A 19363-nucleotide genomic window follows, 5' to 3' on the forward strand; every position below is an offset into this window, starting at 1 on the left:
AGTGACAGTCGATGAACCAAAAGAGATGATCACAACTGGTTTCTTAGCACAAGTGGAAATATAGTAATTTTACTTAGAGTTTTCTCTGATTCTCTAACCTGCCTGAGCTCCTAATTCTTACACATTCTTTTCTAATTCCTTTACCAAGGGTTTTAAGGTCTTCAGTGTTACAGGGCTCTTCAATAGAAGAGGTTTCTCTATCTTTTCTCCCTTCCCACAATGTCCTTACTTCTTCGTAGGAATTTGGTCTTCCCAGCCTAGCCCAAGAGCATGGCCCTAATCAGGGAAAGCCTCCTCCTCATTCTACTACCTAAACCAAATCTAACTGTTTCTGTAGTAATGAGACCAGCTGTTCTCTGATCCAACAAGATGCAATTCCCATACTCTGAAGGATTCAATTGTGAAAGAAATTAAAAAAAAAAATATATATATATATATATACACACACACACACACACACACACACACACACACGAGTACACCCACATTTCCATGCATCTTCTCCTCATACCTTCCCCCATCCACAGAAATTTAGTTGTAAACAGTCTCTGGAGTGTTATTAATTCTGTAAAGAATTAGAAACAACCAGAAGAGAATGAACGAACACACACACACACGTGTTTCAACCACTCATATACATACATCTCTATTTGTAGACATATAATTTATTCTATAAACTCAAATATAAGCTCAAACTCATATTTAATCAAAATTTAAGTTTGTTTGTTTTTTGAGAGAGAGAGCATGCACAAGCAGGGGAGGGGCAGAGAGAGGGAGAGAGAATCCCAAGCATGCTCCAGGCTGTCAGCCCAGAGCCTGACACAGGGCTCAATCTCACAAACCAGTACAATACTACCTGAGCCCAGATCAAGAGTCAGACACTTAACCAACTGAGCAACCCAGGCACCCCAATCAAGTTTTCTAATGTATAAAGACATGAAAACTGCTCATGATATATATTTGATTGAGTGAGTTATACTATAAAACTGTTTCCCCCTAATTTTGCTTCTAGAAAGCATCACTCACACACACCAAGATATACATCCACAGAGAGCAAAAGACCAGAATGTAGAAGACTAGATCCCTAATTTCTACATGGGTTTTCTGAATAGTTACATTAGTGGGGTTTATTTCTTTTCTCTTTGTACTTTTCTTCTATTTTACAAGTTTTCTATGATGAAAATACATTTATTTTAATTTCCAAAAGTACTGTAGACTTGAAATTGTAGGAAATAATCTAACAGCCAGAGAACCTTGAGAATATGACCTGCACCAAAGGAGTGACTTGTCCATCGATTTTAGAAGAATCACCTTGGAATCCAGGACTGCCCGCTTCAAGGCCAGTGTTCCCTCTACACTCTGTTCCTTCCTTTTCCATTATAAACATCTTATTCCCTTTCAGACCTTTGTCTTCCTCTTCCTTCTCCTAGGTCAGTTATAGGTAGAAGAAAATATTGCTTCAAACTCACCCTCGGGTCACAGAAGAATATCTCCATACATTTTTATATATTCTGATATATATAACATCTGATATAAACAGACGTTTACCTAGAATTTAAATTTTAGTAAAGAAGAAGCTATAAGTAAATCAATATGTAAATAAAATTATTTTAGATTTTTGAAAATGCTACTGGGTGTAAAATAGGCTGGCATCATTTCAAATAAAATGGGGCACCTGGGTGGCTCAGTCACTTAAGCATCTGACTTCAGCTCAGGTCATGATCTCATGGTTCATGGGTCTGAGCCCTGCATCGGGCTCTGCTGACAGCCCAGAGCCTAGGACCTGCTTTGGGTTGTGTCTCCCTCTCTCTCTTCCCCTCCCCTGCTCATGTTCTGTCTCTCTCTCTCCCTCAAAAAAATAAACATTTAAAACAAAATTTTAATTCTCTGCAAATAAAATGGAAGTCATTTTAAAATGTTCAGTGTATTCTCCTTCAAAAGACATACATGTACTAACATAATTAAAAGACAGATTTAATAACTGCAGTGATTTTATGTATATGTGTATTTATTTATTCATGCATGCCATTGGACATTAATGCCAATAACAATTCAGTTTGGCTTTACATTGAAGATCAATACATTCTTGGACCATTGCCTAAGAAAACTCCTTGGGGCTATAAACTTTGGAACCTAACAAGTGACACTTAGTACTGGAATTAACACCAGTGGATGAGAGTAGACCTGCCATGTAAGGTAGTTGGAGTCGAGATCTTGATTTTCTTTGAACTCAGGTAGATGGAAGCTTCCAGTTCCAATGTTCTTTGTTTGAAGACTTTGTTTCTGCTTGCCAGTGTCCAATCTTAACATCATTTCAGGCCACTCTTAGCTGGGGGCCAGCTCTTTCCTTCCTCAGTACTTTCTCTGTTCTAAGATTGTTTCCTTGAATGACCTTGTCCCTCTCTATTCACTGACTCACCAAACTTTAGGACTGGAAGGAATAGAGATCATCTTGCCAGAGTTTCCCAATGTGTTTCTAGTTAAATTCCCTTTAATAAATGTGTATTCCATCTGTTTTTCTATCTGGAAACTCTGCTAGGATACCCTATCTCCTTTCAGGAAGGTTGGTTTTTCTGATTACCAGAATTCAACAATTTATTTTTCTAAATACATGATTTTTCCTACTCTATTTCGGAAATTTTTATATACACCCTCCTCCAAAATGATATGGTACCAATGCTGATTGAGAGTCACTGATATAATTCTTTAATTTTATAAATTTTAAAAAATTAGCCCACAGTTAGTAGTTTGCCCAACATTAAATCAGCACTTATGAAAGGTACAAAACTAGGACCTGAGATCTTTTTCATTCCCATATTGGACCTCTGAAATAAAACTGGGTCAGAATTAATGCCACTTTGCTTCTAGTTCAAATTCCCCATACTGTTCTTGGATATTACCTTCAACTTTTACATCCTAATCACTCCAAAAGCAGACATCCCACCAATGCAACCACACAATAGTGACTGCAGAAGTCTATCTAGTCCCTGTGATGTGTTTCCAAACCTGGATGACAGTAATTGAACATGCAGTTCACCGGAGTCTGGAAATCATTAAGACCAGCACCTACCTACATAGCAGCTACTATGGGCAGTTCGCCATTGGTTAGTTATCATCAAGACCAATACTCCTTTACTGAACACCTCTTATGCGTTGAGTTAGTTCCTGGAAATATAGCTATAAACCTACAGGAGTTTGCTTAAAAGTATTATTTGGAAAAGGTTTCCCAACCTAATTGATTTTTCACATTATTACAAAGAAAGTAAGGCCACCTTTTTTCTCCCTCTGCCTTTCTAATCTCTGCAACACTGATGGGCACAGTAGCCAAAATAGGTTAAGCAGTGAATTACTGGTTCTAATTCGTTTTCAGCTCTGGCCTATCTCCTTATCAATAACATGAAGGAGTTGAGTAAACTTATCTCAAAGGTCCTTAAAAAAAAACTTAGGGGCGCCTGGGTGGCTTGGTCAGTTAAGCGTCTGACTTCGGCTCAGGTCATGATCTCATGATCCGTGAGTTCGAGCCCCACGTCGGGCTCTGTGCTGACAGGTCAGAGCCTGGAGCCTGTTTCAGACTCTGTGTCTCCCTCTCTCTCTACCCCTCCCCTGTTCATGCTCTGTCTCTCTCTGTCTCAAAAATAAATAAATGTTAAAAAAAAATTAAAAAAAAAACTTTAATGTTCTATAATGCTGTTTAATACAAATTCTACACAGGAAGCACCCTTTTTGGAGTTAATCATCTGGCAAATATTGTTAGAGAGCTAAAATATGCCTTTTGATCTAAGCTCTTGCCATTTTTCTGTAAGTCATAACTAAGGTTATCAAATGACTCATGAAACTAAGTGTTTGTGTTGACAGTCAATATAAATACCCACATGCACAGTAAATTTTGCACTATAATATAAAGAGCCTTGTAGCTTAGAGGTGATATAAGTGATTTAAGCTCTTTCTAGAGGTTACTCCACACTATCCTGACACTTCTCACTTAACTGAAGATTACCAAAAATATTTCTCATAGCCAAGCCCATCGTACAGATGAATAAAGTGAGAGATTTGGACCTGGCATCCCACCAGCCTGAGTTAGAGTTAAGGACTCTACCTGACACATCTTTACAATTAATAACGCATCCTCTCATTGTCTCCACACCAATCAGCTTATCATTAACCCAAACAATAGCCTGAGTGAAAACTATGATCCATATAGTCAACCAGAGTTTCTTTTCAAAACAACTATTTCACTTCATGTCAATAACCCTTTCTATATTGAAGGGAGGGAAATAATTTTGGCAACTATTTAAGTGAAAAATACAGTTACTATCTGTGGTATGCTGCCTCTAAGACAGACACCAATGACCCTCGCCTCCGGCCATCCATACCCTTGTGTAGTCCCTCCTGTTGAATGGAATGCTGGGCTGTTTGACTCACTTTGATGAAGAGAACACAGTAGAATTGAAGGTTTCAATTCCAAAGCTAGTTTATAAGAGGACTATGGCTTCTGACCCTCACATCCTACGCTCTTCCTTTTTTCTTTCTCTCTTAGAACCCTTGTTCTGAAGGAAGCAAGCTCTCATACTGTGAATAACCCTATGGAGAGGTCAATGTGTCAATGAGCTGATAACTCCAGCAACAGCTAGTATGAACCTCTGGCTTGCCAACAGCCATGTGAGCGATCTCAGAAGCAGATTCTCCCCATTTCATGTCTGGAATTGAAGGCAGACCCAGAACACACTCTCAGCGTAGCCTGTGAGAGACTCTCAGAAAGAGGCAAGAGCTAAGCTGTACCTGGACTTCTGACCAACAGAAACTCAGATAATAAACACTGTTTTAAGTCACTAATTTGAGAGTAATTTGTTATGCAGCAATAAATAACTAAACTTCTGCCAGTCACCAGTGTGACCGACCACCCAATTTTAGTAAGGGTGGCTTAGTCTTTTAATATAAGAACTATTTCATGCCCTCTTGTTTGCCATCCTCTTTTCAGCAGCAATGGAGCATCATAAATAGTTCACAGCTGCCCCAGTGTATTTCTTCAAGTGGAACACCCTGGCACCATGTGCCAGCAGGGAGCTAGCCAGCCCATTGTCAACTACAGTAACAGAAATCCCATCTGAAGTATTCTCACTTCCTCAAACTCATGTTCAAGCAGAGCTTCTGAAGTTCCTTCTTGGCAAACGTTTCTCCTACTGCTTCTTTAGTCAAACAATCACATTTGCCCTGGGGTATCCCATTCTGTGCCAGCCGCCCAGCTTGCCTCTCTGGAGCCAGTGCCCACTTAATAGCTAAGATATTTCCCTCATTCCTTTGGTTTGTTTCTGGCTTCTAAAACAGCATCCATGTAAAAAGAAAATACAGCTATTTCACCATTAGTCAGCATTTCAAGAATGGAGAACTACCACTCTTCTTATAAAAATTATACAAAAGAAAAGGAAAATAATAAAATGATTTCTCAGGATAACAGAGTCATATGGACCCAGGAGAGGCACTCTCTACATGTTCTTGGCATGGTCAAAAAAGGACAGAGAACTAGGGCTCTGGAAGAATGTAAAGAAACATTTGAGCATTTTATCAGGATGACATGTGAGGTTCTAATGATCTCAACTCCCAAAAATAGTGCCCAGACCTAAAAGTCTGTAATACAGTGTTCAATAAATCATCACACTCACAGGCAAGCATTTATACTCATCTATTCTGATTGTGTGGAAAGGTACTAGGCCATAAAAGCTTTTGAGAGAAGAGTTCATGGGTGACACTAAGGATGCTGGGGATTTGGATTCAGGAAAGCAAACAACCTGGCTGTACTAAAGATGACAATTTAGTGATAAAGTACTATAAGGGGTAGGCAGCATTGTTTTGCTCATTCATCTAATTTACCTAATCGGGGCTAACCAATGTTGACTAAAAAATGTTTATCTTCTATATTCCATGTAATATAAATAAAAAAATCATGTTTTGCACCTTCCTCAATGGATTCTGGCCAAAACTACAGGGCACGTTAAAGATGTGACAAGATTAAGCTAAGAGAAGCATATATGGCAATGCAACATGTTTGGTGATCTGAACCTAATAGTTATGGTTCCGAAGAAGCTGAACTCGGTGTTACAAAGAAAAATTAAGGTCTGCCCTGATAGGCTGCCTAGTTAATGCATTTTTCCCTATATGTGGATTTGTCTCCATGGCAATACAGTCTTGGGAGAAATTTAGGAACTCAACAAAAATTGTTACTTGATGAATCTTACCATCCCTACAATTAGAAAAAAAAGTATTTAAATCCTCCATTCTCTCCCCAGAACCCTGATGACAGACTATGATAAATCAGATAGTTTATTCTTTCCTATTTTGCCCTCATCTGTCACTTTGAGTAGTGGTAGGCAGGGGTGTATGACTCAAGATAAGACAACACTGCCAAGCTAAGCAGGTTGGATTATGTGAAGTCAGCAGGAAAAGAAACCAGTCACAGGCAGATCACAGATCCAGTCTTTTTTTAGTTAGTGCTTCTTCTGGTATATTACAGGTTTCTTGGGAAGGGAAACATTTCATAGTCCTCTTCTAAATAAAATTTAATTCTAAATGATGAGCTTCCACAGAGTCTGCCTGATAAAACAAAGACAGCACTGAATTATGAACCCAAAGAATGGAGGCTTCTGTCTCAGCGGTGCTCCCCGCAGTATGCTAGCTACCCTGGGTTTCTGAACATCAGTCTTGTGACACATGAGATGACAATCTTAATTTTATGTGTCTATGTATCTCAAAAGGTTGGCATGGAGATTCATATAAAAAGCTCTTGGAAAGCCAAGAAGCTACTCTACTATATGAATGTATTATTATTGTTGCTGTTAATTTATTTACACAACGACAGCCTCCCTTAACACGAGCTAATGACACAACCTCATCATAAATGTTTAGAAGGGACCTAAATGAGTAATAATGGGACAGGGGTAGGTTGGCACTTCTAATCCCCACTTGTTTCAGAGATCCCTCTGGCCAGATTCCCTTTGGCCAGAATCCATTTTATTTCTATTGTCATAAGTCAGTCTGATTTATATACAGACAAGTCCATTTCATACTAAGTGCTCAGAAGATTTCTTACAACACCGCATTCTCATATGTATTCTATATCTCTTTCTTGATGCCTAATAAAAATCCTCAGCAATGCCTTTCATTCCACAGTAAGCACTGGGCTTTATTGCCCCTGGGGAGATAATGCAGTAATTTAAATCCACTAGAAGTTGGGAATGAGTAAGTGCTCTTGCTTGCCTGAGAGGGAGCACTGATGGTAGGTGGAGAAAGAATGGGACACTGGGGGCCTTTTCCTCATGTAGGAAAATCAAGGACTGTGTTGGGTTGATGGGAAATTCATGGCAATTTCACCCAAAAATGTCATGCTTTAGTAAAACCAGAATCTGACATCAGACATGGTCTTAGGGCTAATATATTTCCATTTTGAGCCTAAGACAGCAAAGAAGACAAATTTCAAATTCAAAAGACAAATATTGTGAGTTTTGTCACTATAAAGAAGGGTTATAACTAGAAGTTCAGTTATGCAGAATTTTGGCAAATACTGAAGGGACCATAAAAACAAATATTAAATTCAGGGAGCTAAAATTAGGCTAATAAGAATAGACTTTTAAAATTGGCTAAGCAGTTAGGAATCCAGGTTCCCAAAGATCACAGATTCAGAAGGTGTGCACTTGTAAGCTCAAACTGCATCCTGGTATAGAGGATGAACCATCTGTTTTTACCCTGCTTGGGGCCCCAGGAGTTTACTGCAGTGGGAAAGACACCGGGGGCTTGAGATGAATCCTCCCTTAACAGTGGCAGGAACGTAGAGGCAGGATAGCAACCAATTTTCTCTCCATCAAACTGTGCAGGATGGAAAATTTTGAGTGAAGATATGAACCAAGGCAACAGGATTGAGATAATCCCTTTCTACCTGTGAAAGCGCATCCGTGCCTGTCAATTTGGGGTGGTTGCCCAGGCTGCAACTGTAGGGATACAGCCACAAGAGGATTAGATCTGAGTTGCCAGGCAAGCCACATAATTCTGTCTTTAACAGCTCAAAGCCCAGAATCACATTTCTTATTGGAGCAAAAGCTCTCCAGGACATAATCAAACCTGTGGTTTCCCCAAGAGGTCTCAGTTTCTCTCTCCACCAGTCCACACCCTTGGAAGCTACAAGCTTCTGTTGTCTGGGGACAGATTGGGGGTGTGAGTGTGTCCAACGCACCCCCAGCATAGCCTACTGGAAAGGAAGAGGCTCATCTTTCAAGTCCTTCTGCCACTCCCTCTGAAACAGAGCTAATTTGGAAGAGCCTAAGGATTTACTTCCTGACTGTAACTTCAAAGCCTAGATGAATGCTTGATTTAGAGCTCCAAGGCCTCCATGTCTATTATTATTATTATTATTATTATTATTATTATATCATCATCCTCATTATTATAAAATAAGGGCAAATCAGTCACATGTTTATAAATGTGACCACAAACTCACTAGTTTAAGGACACAGCACGAGGCACAAGAGTTGAGTACCTGCACAAGAGTGGGTATGAGCTTTGCTACAAGGCTCCAAGCCCAAGTGGGGCTGATTCAATCCCATGGGGCAAAATACCTCTGAAGCATATGAGGCGCAGCAATATTTTCTCATTTCTGGTGGGCAGTTGTACTTGTTTAGTAGGAAATGGCCACTGACCACATGACTGTATGCTATATTGACACATTCTGAGAATACAGAACACACTTGTGATTCAGAGGACTCAGGGAAAGCTGCAAGGAGCTGGGGAAGGTCAAATCAAAGGCCCAGGCTCTTATCAGCCACCCAGGCTATCAGATGGCAGAGTATAATTCAGGCATGATGTGTCTGCAGGTGCTTGCCCCAGGATGAGCTCTGTGCATTTCTTTTTTTTTTTTTTAATATTTTTTAATGTTTATTTATTTTTGAGACAGAGACAGACTGCAAGTGGGGGAGGTACAGAGAGAGAGTGAGACACAGAATCTGAAGCAGGCTCCAGGCTCTGAGCTACCAGCACAGAGCCCAACACGGGGCTTGAACCCACAAACAGTGAGATCATGACCTGAGCTGAAGTCAGATGCCCAACCGACTGAGCCACCCAGGCGCCCAAGCTGTGTGCATTTCTTAAAGTTACGTGAAAATGAAAATCATTGCTTTGTATTCTGTCTTCTTCATAGGTGACACAGACAAGTATGAGCTAATGAGGAGAAAAAAAAAGAGGGCAAACAAAAGCACAGAAAGTAGAGAAAAAGAAAAAATAGCAAAAAAAAAATAGCAAAGGGGTGTCTCAGTTTAGGTTTGCTCAAAGCATGGCTTAAAACAGACCCACGTAATACACTGAGGCAGGACCACCAGAGAAGGGAAGAGAGCAAAGCAGGAAGATGCAGGGGAGTAGGCTGTGACTGGATGCAGCCTAGCTAAGCAGCATGAACTGAACCAAAGAGGTGGTCTTTCCCTTGAAGCAAGGGGACCAGCTCTTTATACTCCAGTATCAGTCTATCATTAGCTGAGCTTACTGGGACGGGGCAAGTGGGGTCATAACCTTCAGGTTGATTCTTCCTGCTGAGGACAGTTCTCTGGAGATGGGGCAGCTGTGAGCCCTTGGCAGCTGACACCCACAGCAGTTGACAGATGGGTGAGCAAGCCAGTAAAGGGTATCTGGGAGGACACCAACAGTATCCACTCCTGGAGCCTAATGGAGTGAGAGCCAAAATTTATTCTCATTGCCAGAAGTGCCTATTCATCTCTCATTCTTTTATTAATCCATGTGTGGGATGGATTCATGTGGGCTGGAGCAATGGACTCCAAAACATCGGTCCCTTGGGAAGCCACATCCAAATCTCCCAAAAAGCATTTTATAAATACAGATGCCGAAGCAGTTTGCTCCATTATTAGGATTCAGGACACCTGGGAGGAGATTTGGGAATGTGCTTTAAAAACAAACAAACAAACAATGAAACCCTTATGGTCAAGTAATTCTATTTCTAAATATATACTGAGAGCAAATCATCCACAAGTACATAAGGAGATAGGGCCCAGGGAAGCATGCTGAAGTACTCCTTGTGATAGTAAAAACTGAAAACACCCTGAAGGGCCACCAAAGGGGAAATAGTAACATCAACTGAGAGGTAGTCATTCCATTGAGCACTACGTGTCAGTTAACATAAATGAATTACACATTGTTGATCCACACTGATCAATACACAAATCCTCAAGCTGAATGAAGAAAGAAAGATTCAGTACAGTGTAAACAATAGAGTTAGTTTATCTATCAGCTATATATATTTTCATATCTCCTACACCAGGTTATCAGCTCCTAGAGGGCTGGAGCTTTATTTCACTGCTGTTTAGAACTGAGCCTGTCATATTGCAACTTATCAGGAAATATTCACTGAATGATTTGAGGGGCTGAATGAACTATCAATTCTGTTTGTGGACACTATTATTTTACATATGACAGATGACATACTACAGACTGCAAGTTTGACCTTAAATTTAGCCACAGGAGAATTATGCTAAACAAAGCAACTAGTTGAGTTTTAGATTTGCTCCTTAGTAATCAAATAGCTTCAGTGAAAAAGCAAACCAAGCAAGTGAAAACCCTCTCTCTATCCCCTCACTGCACACACACGCGCACACGCGTGCACAGACCCATAACCAAGAGTTCGGTCAGCTTGGGCCTTAAGCACTTGCAAATAAAATAAGCAGGTGCATGCCCTTCTCTACCCCCACACCTGCCTCTAGTTATGAAGCTAATCTCAGTAAGTGGATCCAGCAGTGGAATAAAAGATTTTTTTCACTGAGTAAGAGAGGCACTGGATTGAAGTGTTTATCACTGAGTCATGTAGGATGGATTATTTAAAGGACAAAAAAGCATTCCACAGAGCTTACCTTATTGGAAGTACTTATGGAGAAGTAAAGGGACATGAAATCACAACAAAAAGTAAAAATATTATGCAAAACACTTTTTAACATTTTAAAACTATTTTACAACATTTTAAAATGTTTTTTTTTGAGAGAGAGAGAGAGAGAGAGAGACAGACAGACAGACAGACAGACAGACAGACAATGTGAGAGGCAGAGGGGCAGAGAGAGAGGGAGACACAAAATCCAAAGCAGGCTCCAGGCTCTGAGCTGTCAGCACAGAGCCTGATGTGGGGCTTGAACTCACAAACCATGAGATCATGTCCTAAGCCAAAGTCAGACACTTAACTGAGTCACCCATGCAAAAATGCTTTTTTAAAGTTGGTAAAACTAGTTAGATTTCCCACAGTACATGGCAGAGTTGATTCTGGGTCTATAATTTGTCACAGATAAAATTCAAAAAATCTGAATATGACCACTCTTCCAACTACTACTCCTTCTTCTTTCACTTAAAATTAAGGTCTTCTCATATATGTCTTGCCAATTTCCACAGCACAATAATGCCTCAATTTAACTAACCCAACAAAAAAAGCAGGTATGTGCATGTGATTGATGACTGGCTCTTTGCTTATTCATCTTAATGAGTGAAGGAGAAACCATTTGGGACTCCAGTCCTGAATTTGAGGGGAGAGTTCAATTATACATTTTTAGAAATGGCATAAGAAAAAAATGCCAGCTATTTAAAAATGGCATTTGTTTCCTTTATTGATATGGTCTGTTTACATCACTATGTAAGAGTTACCAGGTGCATAGCTCAACTTACTTTCCAAAAAATAAATGTCAGAGTCACATGAAATAAAAATTTTACATTGTGTCTTTAGCAAGCACAAAAAATGGCAAGTTGTTATTTATATATTCTACTAAGAACCCAAAGGGCAACGATAAACTAGAGAGAGGAAAAAGGTGGAGAGACTACTGATTTCTAACCTTCAAACCTACAAAGATCCCTTTGTGATTTCCAAACCCCTACTATCAATATGGCTCACATGTTTAAACACACACACACACACACACACACACACACACACACACACACACACACACACACTGAGGGCACCTGGATAGCTCAGTTGGTTGAGTGTCCAAATCTTGATTTTGGCTCAGGTCATGATCTCATGGTTTGTGAGTATGAGTGCCACGTTAGGCTCCACACTGACAGTGGATTCTCTCTCTCAACCTCTTTCTCTGCCCCTCCTGCACACACACCCTCTCTTTCTTTCTCTCTCCTCTCAAAATAAATAAACTTAAAAAAAAATCTTCATCTAATTTTCTTGTGCCTACCACTTTCTCAAGATGTTGAATTGTGTTAACTATCGACAACATCCTCCAAAATACGTAATGGTACTTATTTGTCAAAGTCTACTTGATCTCTCAAGAGGTTTTATTTCATATAGTTGAAAGAAAAAAACAAAGGGGATTCCTTAGTTATATATCTTCTAGAAACACTGGGTTGGTATTCAACATGTTTCTGTATTCCAGGACTTCTCCAAACGTTTAATCTGCCAAAGTGTGCTGTGAAGCACAAGAGTGAAACATAACATGCAGTGTTTTTCCAACCTATTCCCACAGAGAACTATTTGTTACTGGAGCCTTTCTGGAGACAGTGTGCCATAATCACATATATGGATGCTTCTCTCTTTGACTTGAGGCTCCCCTATGCAAATTTGAATAGAGGTTACAATGCAGAAGCAGGTTGAAACAAACTACTTCTTGGGCTTATCAAATACTGAATCCCCCTGTAATTGGCAAAGGGTTTCTTCAATATCTGAACTGCTTTTCCCCCTGGAGCCACATTAAATCGTAGGTAAATATTGCTTAATAATAGCTGATGCTGTACAGCTAAATTTAAGCACTTTTTAACTATATAAATGCATCTTGCCCCCAAAAACAGTGATCATCAAGCCAGGAAGCTTCCTTTGAACTTTAACTTACATTTCAAAGAGTTCAAGAGCATCTCCCAACCCAACATCCCTGAGGTTTGAAGCTCTAAATGGGGCAGTGACTCTCTGAAGGCGCCCTCTGACCCAGAGCTCTGTTTCCTTTAGATACTCAAGTCCAATAAAGTCACTTTATAGCCACGGAGGAAATGAACAGGCTGTTGTTCTCAAAGAATGTGAAGGCCTCACCTGTGCCCTGGAGATAGGAGCTTTATGAGTCCTGGGGAACAGGAACAGCCCCGGATGTGAGCTTTCTCCAGAGAAACAAGTTGATCTGAAGTTTTTCCTGATGAGTTGGAAACCTTGCCACATGTCATTCAATACTTATTTCTTTGATGGATTTTATATTCTCTGGTGTCATTCAGAAATTTCATGAGAGCAACACAATGGATTGAGAAGCAATAAAAAACATTCTTCCAGTTCTTTAAGGTATGAGTCATCTTTACCATTGAAACCTTTGATGAAAGCCTGAATAGAAAGGGTGATATATATTTTATATATATATGTATTATATATAAATATAAAATATATAATATATATAAATAAAATATATAATATATAAATAAAATATGTTTATATATATATTAATATATATATTATATATATATATAATATATATATATATATATATATATATATAATTTTTCCCCCTGAGGTCAGAGGCGTGCTTCCATTCAGGAAAGAAGGATACTTAGGGATACAGTAACACTCAATATGTGGTTTGATTGCACTTTCTCTCACTTGAGTTTCTGTGTGTACTGTTGGATTGAACCACAGGTTTGTGAGAAATCTATCGATTCCTAAAAGTAAGAGGCATGGTGGCATTAACTAGGCCATCTAAATATTTTGCATGCACTTTAGAAACAGCCATAATATTCCATATTTAGTAGGCATTTATTCACTGTCAGACCCTGTTCTAATTATATCCCATGTATTTAGTTGTTTAATATGTATAGCAGTCCAATGCAATAGGTATGCTAGATGGTGGAAAACAACTACAATTCTCCACTTCTCCCTGTAGCCTCGCTCCTCTACAATGTGACTTTGTGACCCTGCTGCACCAAGAAGTAGAGTTAATATCCTCACCTTCTGAATGTGTGCTCACTCCCTTAAGATTCTGTAGCCACCCAGGTGAGCTAAAAGGTGGTTGGTATAGGGTGGCCTCAGCTGTGATGGCTCCAGGTTGACTAGCTCAGCTTATTCACATGGACAGGGCTAAGAGCATGAATGGAAGCACAAGACATTCTTGAGGTCTAGGCTCAGAGCTGGGACAATAATATTCCTACAAGCTGTCAGACAAAGAAAGTCATAATGAGCAGCCCAGATTTAAAGAATGGACAAGGACTTTACCTCTTGATGGGATAAGGTGCAAAATAACATTGCAAAAGGCAGGAGTACAGGGAAAGCCATTTCTCCCTAGGAGGTTTGAAATGACCACGAGGATACATTGCTATCATCTAGGAAAGTACAAAGTGAAATAGTTAAGAATAAACCCACATATCATCTTCTGTTCAGTTGCTTGAGATAGGATACTATTATGTTTAATCTTGTACATACTTATTCATGGGCTAAGCCTATATTTTCACATCAGTTGCCCAATAATTGACACTGTTTATTTTCTCCTTCATACAATCAGTTTCTTCACTTTTGTGGCAGACTGGGGTAAAATTCATCATCCACCATATAATAGGTACAGTGAGTATACCAATCCAAAGAGTACTGGACAAAGCAACATTTGGGAAGCAGATGCCTCCATTTCAGCAGAGAAAAACCTGATGCAGGACTTTTTAATGAGGCTGTACATATTAGAATTATCTCAAGAATGTTTCAAAATTATTCCCTACTCTCATTCTGAGACATATTTTCACTTCCATGAGAAGGAAGATGGACACAAGCACTTATGTTTCAAAAAACTCCTTAGATGATTCTAATATGTCTTTCCCCGCTTTGTCTTCCTCAGTTAAAATAATTGTTCTAGTAATGTGACTGAGTTGTTCAAATCCCCTTGATAAGGCAAAATCATTATGGCAGTAAAATCAGATATATACTTTAAGTTCTGACATTTTATAGCTATGAGACCATGAACAACTCACTTAAACTTTAAGAGCCTCAGTTTCCTCATCTCTAAAATGGGAATTATCATAATCTACTCATCTCAAAGGCTCAAATGAGATAAAGAGAAAGGAGGGACCCCTGGGTGGCTCAGTCGGTTAAGTGTCTGACTTTGGCTCAGGTCATGATCTCATGTTTTGTGGGTTCAAAACCCATGTCAGGCTCTGTGCCATGCTGACAGCTCAAAGCCTAGAGACTGCTTCAGATTCTGTGTGTGTGTCTCTCTCTCTGCCCCTCCCCTGCTTGCACTCTGTGTCTCTCTTTCTCAAAAAAATAAACTTTAAAAAAATTAACAAAAAAAAAAAAAAAAGAAAAAGGAAATGCTCTGTGAAGTGTAAAATTTTCAACTGGGAGCCATAGTTATTATTCACTACTTCCCTGAATTACACAAAAGCTCTGCAACTTAGGTCTAGAACATTCCATATAAAACAGTTAGAAGTGAATCTTCCTATTTCGTGACATGTTTCAGTCACTTTCTTATGATCTCTCTGGGTGAAACTTTCATATATGACTAATTCACCTTCCTTAATATATGTCCACAGTTTGGGAATCATGCTAGAGAGCTAGAAAGAGGCCCAAAGCTGAAGGGGTCAGTCATTTTGCTGTTACCATGCCACTGGGAGCCCATTATTTACCACAAGAATTTGGCTTTATGGTTGTTTGGCAGAAAGGCTTAATAATTACTTGTGGTGGCTATGTATGGACATGTTTGAAAAAACAATTTTAGATGAAGGAAAGCTGGTAACATGTATGTTGTGGGAGGAGGGCTGTAAAGGCAGCAATTGCTTTAGATAGTTGCTTTCCACAGAGGAGTGGGATTTGACTAACAGCAGAACTTGTAGAGGAAGCTGATTGGAGGTTATCAGCTTCACAGCTTTGTCAACACACACATACTCATGAGTTATAATCCAGAATATGTATGAAAATCAAGTTGTGAGACAGGGTATATGATTGTATATGCACGGAACACCTGTAAGTTTCACAAGCCATAGGTAGGAGAAGTTACCACTAGGTAGGAGCAAGACCACTCAAGGTACACAATTCCAGGAGAATCCATACCATGGACTGTGTGGAAGCCATGGGTTAAAGAGACATTTTGTGTATTTACATAAAGTGATGGATAACTGCCACAATTTAAGTTACCATTCCATTTGAAGTTTGTGAGTGGTAAATTCTTGACTTACAAGAAACCTTTCTTCTTCTTGCTCATTTTTTGGTTTTGAGCAGCAGGCAAAAGTTGATTAGAGTACAAAATTAGAAAGTAAGAGTACTCGGAAAGCTCTCTTTACAGGGACGGGACATTCAAAAGTGAATGCCCCTCTTTTTGTTCATTTTAGGGGGGACAACACAGACTCGGAAAGGAGAATCCGCTGTTTGAGCTCATACGGCAATTGAACCCAGGAATCAGATTTGGATTGTTTCGTTCTTTTGTTAACATGTCTCAAGAAATCATGGTAACCACTCAACCGGGCTATTTCCTAATCCCCTTCTGCTAGGAGTGCCCCTGTGTTTGCTCATTATAGTGCTGATGGCTTATTTCACTTCCATATTTAGGGGGCCTTTGGGGATTCTGAGAGCGACTTTTCAGAAGCCATATTTATGCATGACCCAAGAGGGAAAGGCCTGCAGTGTCTAAAACAGTTATAAAATGTCTGTGCGATTCGAGTGGGGTCTGCTTTTTTCTTTTTCCTTTCCCTCTGCCTTGTTTCATTTTATGACTACTGGCAAACTGATGCTGGAACAGCAGGTTGAAATGCCTTTCAAGCGCTTTGATTACCACCATGAAATCAAAATGCTTTTTGGCCTTGAGTAGACATAATGTCTGAGAATTATTACAGTCATTCCTTGCTTGTGATTCAGTGAAGCTCCCCAAAGTTGCAGTAAGCACCCCAGCAACCTTCCCAATTCACAGCCCAGCAGACATACAAGATTCCTTGGAGTATCTTTAAGATCTTGGATCCTATAAAACAGCTCCCCCTCATAAAAGCACACACAAACTTACCATTGTTGAGTGTTTTTTAAATAGAATCAGGAACAAATCTGTGACCTTGTGGCCCAGAGGTGGGAACACTATCTATAAAGTTGCCCAGACATTCTGCCTGTCAGTAGGACATTTTCATTGAACGTAGGTATAAAAAAAGGAGCCAGGATAGGCCAAAATTTTTTACATGCCACAGCTCACTTTATACATTTTAAACCTTGTTAACATTTGCTAACAAGAAAGTTAAGAACTTTGAGCTATAAAAATAGGAATGTCTTGCTAACTAAATAAATATATGTGTGAACCTTGGGTTCTGCTCCCTGCTCTGGACTGACTTGTGATCATGCACGAGGAAGAAGAAAAAAATTTAAAAAAAGGAGCCTAGCTTTGGCTTGTAAAACCTCTAATAAGTCCTTGGCGTTTTCTTTCCTTGCATGTTTCTCAGAGTTCCTGTTGATTTTATCCTTTGCAGAATTCAAATTCACATGAGTCATTTAGTCATTTAGCTGTTGACCAACAGTAGGGTTTCAAGGATTGTTAAAAGCATTGAGATTTGCCTTTAAAAATTAGCAACATCACACTACGAATGTGGAAACAGCAGAGATAAGTAAGCACTGACCAAATGAGATGCTTTAACTTTTGGAAAAAAATCACATGGGGCATCACTTTTTATCAATGTTCATCTGTATAGATTTTCTGGGGGCTTATAAAACCATTTCCCCTTTTCAGTTTCCTGCTTCCCACTCTGGCCTCTGTCACTTCCCTTTGGTAAACAGCTTCCTTGCTGGATAGCAAATAGCATTACTGCTTTAGAATAAAGAACTCACTGAGTTTCCACTGGGAAGCTAAAACACTTGCTGTCTCTTTCACCATCTATTCCAAGATTCAAAATCCCAAAGGAAGGTAGTAAGCTAGAGGTTAAAACATAAGTAAATTTATGGCAAAACCAGTGAATGCATCTTTGGTAGAAAATTGCTGTGGTGGCTGTCAATTAGCTCACTCATAAAAGGTAATTTTACTCAGTTTAAAATATGTCTCCCAGACCTCACTCCTCTGAACTGGGAAAAACAGTCCAGTCCAGGGCAGTACCAGAATTCTGAGATCTTCAGCAGTGCAAAAGCCTTCCATTCGCAGATGCTTCTATGCCCTTAACATAGACAAAGCACTGGAGGTACCATTATCTCCATTCTGTTATATGAGGAGACAGCCTCAGAGATGTGAAAACTGACCTCCCAAGGCCACACAGATACTAAATAGGTCTCTCAGCTAGTACCGGAACTCAGGCTGTAGACTCCAGAGTCCTTGCTTTAAGGCCTCCTCAGGCACTGTAAGAGAGAGAATGTCATGTGGTCTCCATCACCCAAGAAGAGTGTCTCAGAGGTCCACCATCTAAGCTTTTGTAACCTCTAAATCTAGTATCTGTGCTTTTTTTTTTCTCTACAGCTTTGCTACTTCCTATTACATTCCCCACAGGATGACATCCTTGCTTTCATCTCCTCCTTCCTCAGCCTAAGAGGAGGCCCTTGTGGGGCCAGACTTCAGCATTTTCTTCTGTCCTATTCTCACCAATCTTCTCTTCTCCCTGATGCTTTGGATTTTGGAAACAAAATCCCATCCCCCTTAAAGTCTCTTCCTGCCTTCCATCCTGCCACAGCGCCTACTGTCACAGAGACTGAATGGGAGAATGTGAGAGTAGAAAGAGGAAGGTTTCCCATTGGATTCCAGCAAACAGTACTTTCTCCATGTAGATAGAGCTTTGTGGCCCCATAATTCACCACCTGGCTTTGTGGCCCCATAATTCACCACCAGATAGTCCTACCTTCTGGGTGGCATCTCCAAATAAGATTTTGTTTAATGGCAGAGTAGAGGGAAGGGCAGGACAAGAGACTTACTGTCTTAAGAAAGAGATCTGCTCAGGGGCACCTGGGTGGCTCAGTTGGTTGGGTGTGTGACTTCAGCTCAGGTCATGATCTCACAGTTCCTGAGTTCAAGCCCTGCATTGGGCTCTGTGCTGACAGCTCAGAGCCTGGATCCTCCTTCAGATTCTGTGCCTCCCTCTCTCTCCACTCCCTCCCCGCTCATACTCTCTCTCACTCTCTCAAAAATAAAGTAACATTAAAAAAAGTTTAAAAAGAAAGAGATCTGCCTTCACTTGCTTTGCAACTCTGGAGTCTTGAGAGTTTCCACTTAGCATCAAGGCCCTGTTTACTCAGATTGTGACCTGAGGTCAATTTCTAAGTGGGTCCAGAACAATTTCCCATGGTGCTCTCATGTTCTTGAGACAGTGGGTGGCAGCCTCCCTTTACATATTCAGGAGGCTTCATGGGGTAGAGACTTAAATAGTTAATGGAGTCTTATAAAAACTTGGAAATATTCTTAGGTAGCATCCCAGGGAAGATCTATAT

The 19363-nt window shown here is 39.9% G+C and overlaps 1 long non-coding RNA gene across 3 annotated transcripts in view; it reads right to left on the minus strand.

Moving 5' to 3' along the window:
* LOC111559792 overlaps positions 1 to 19363 on the minus strand; it is a 454702-nt gene that overhangs the window by 276805 nt on the left and 158534 nt on the right. The window lies entirely within an intron of this gene.

This window comes from Felis catus, chromosome A3, assembly GCF_018350175.1.
Source record: "Felis catus isolate Fca126 chromosome A3, F.catus_Fca126_mat1.0, whole genome shotgun sequence".
Classification (NCBI taxonomy): domain Eukaryota; kingdom Metazoa; phylum Chordata; class Mammalia; order Carnivora; family Felidae; genus Felis; species Felis catus.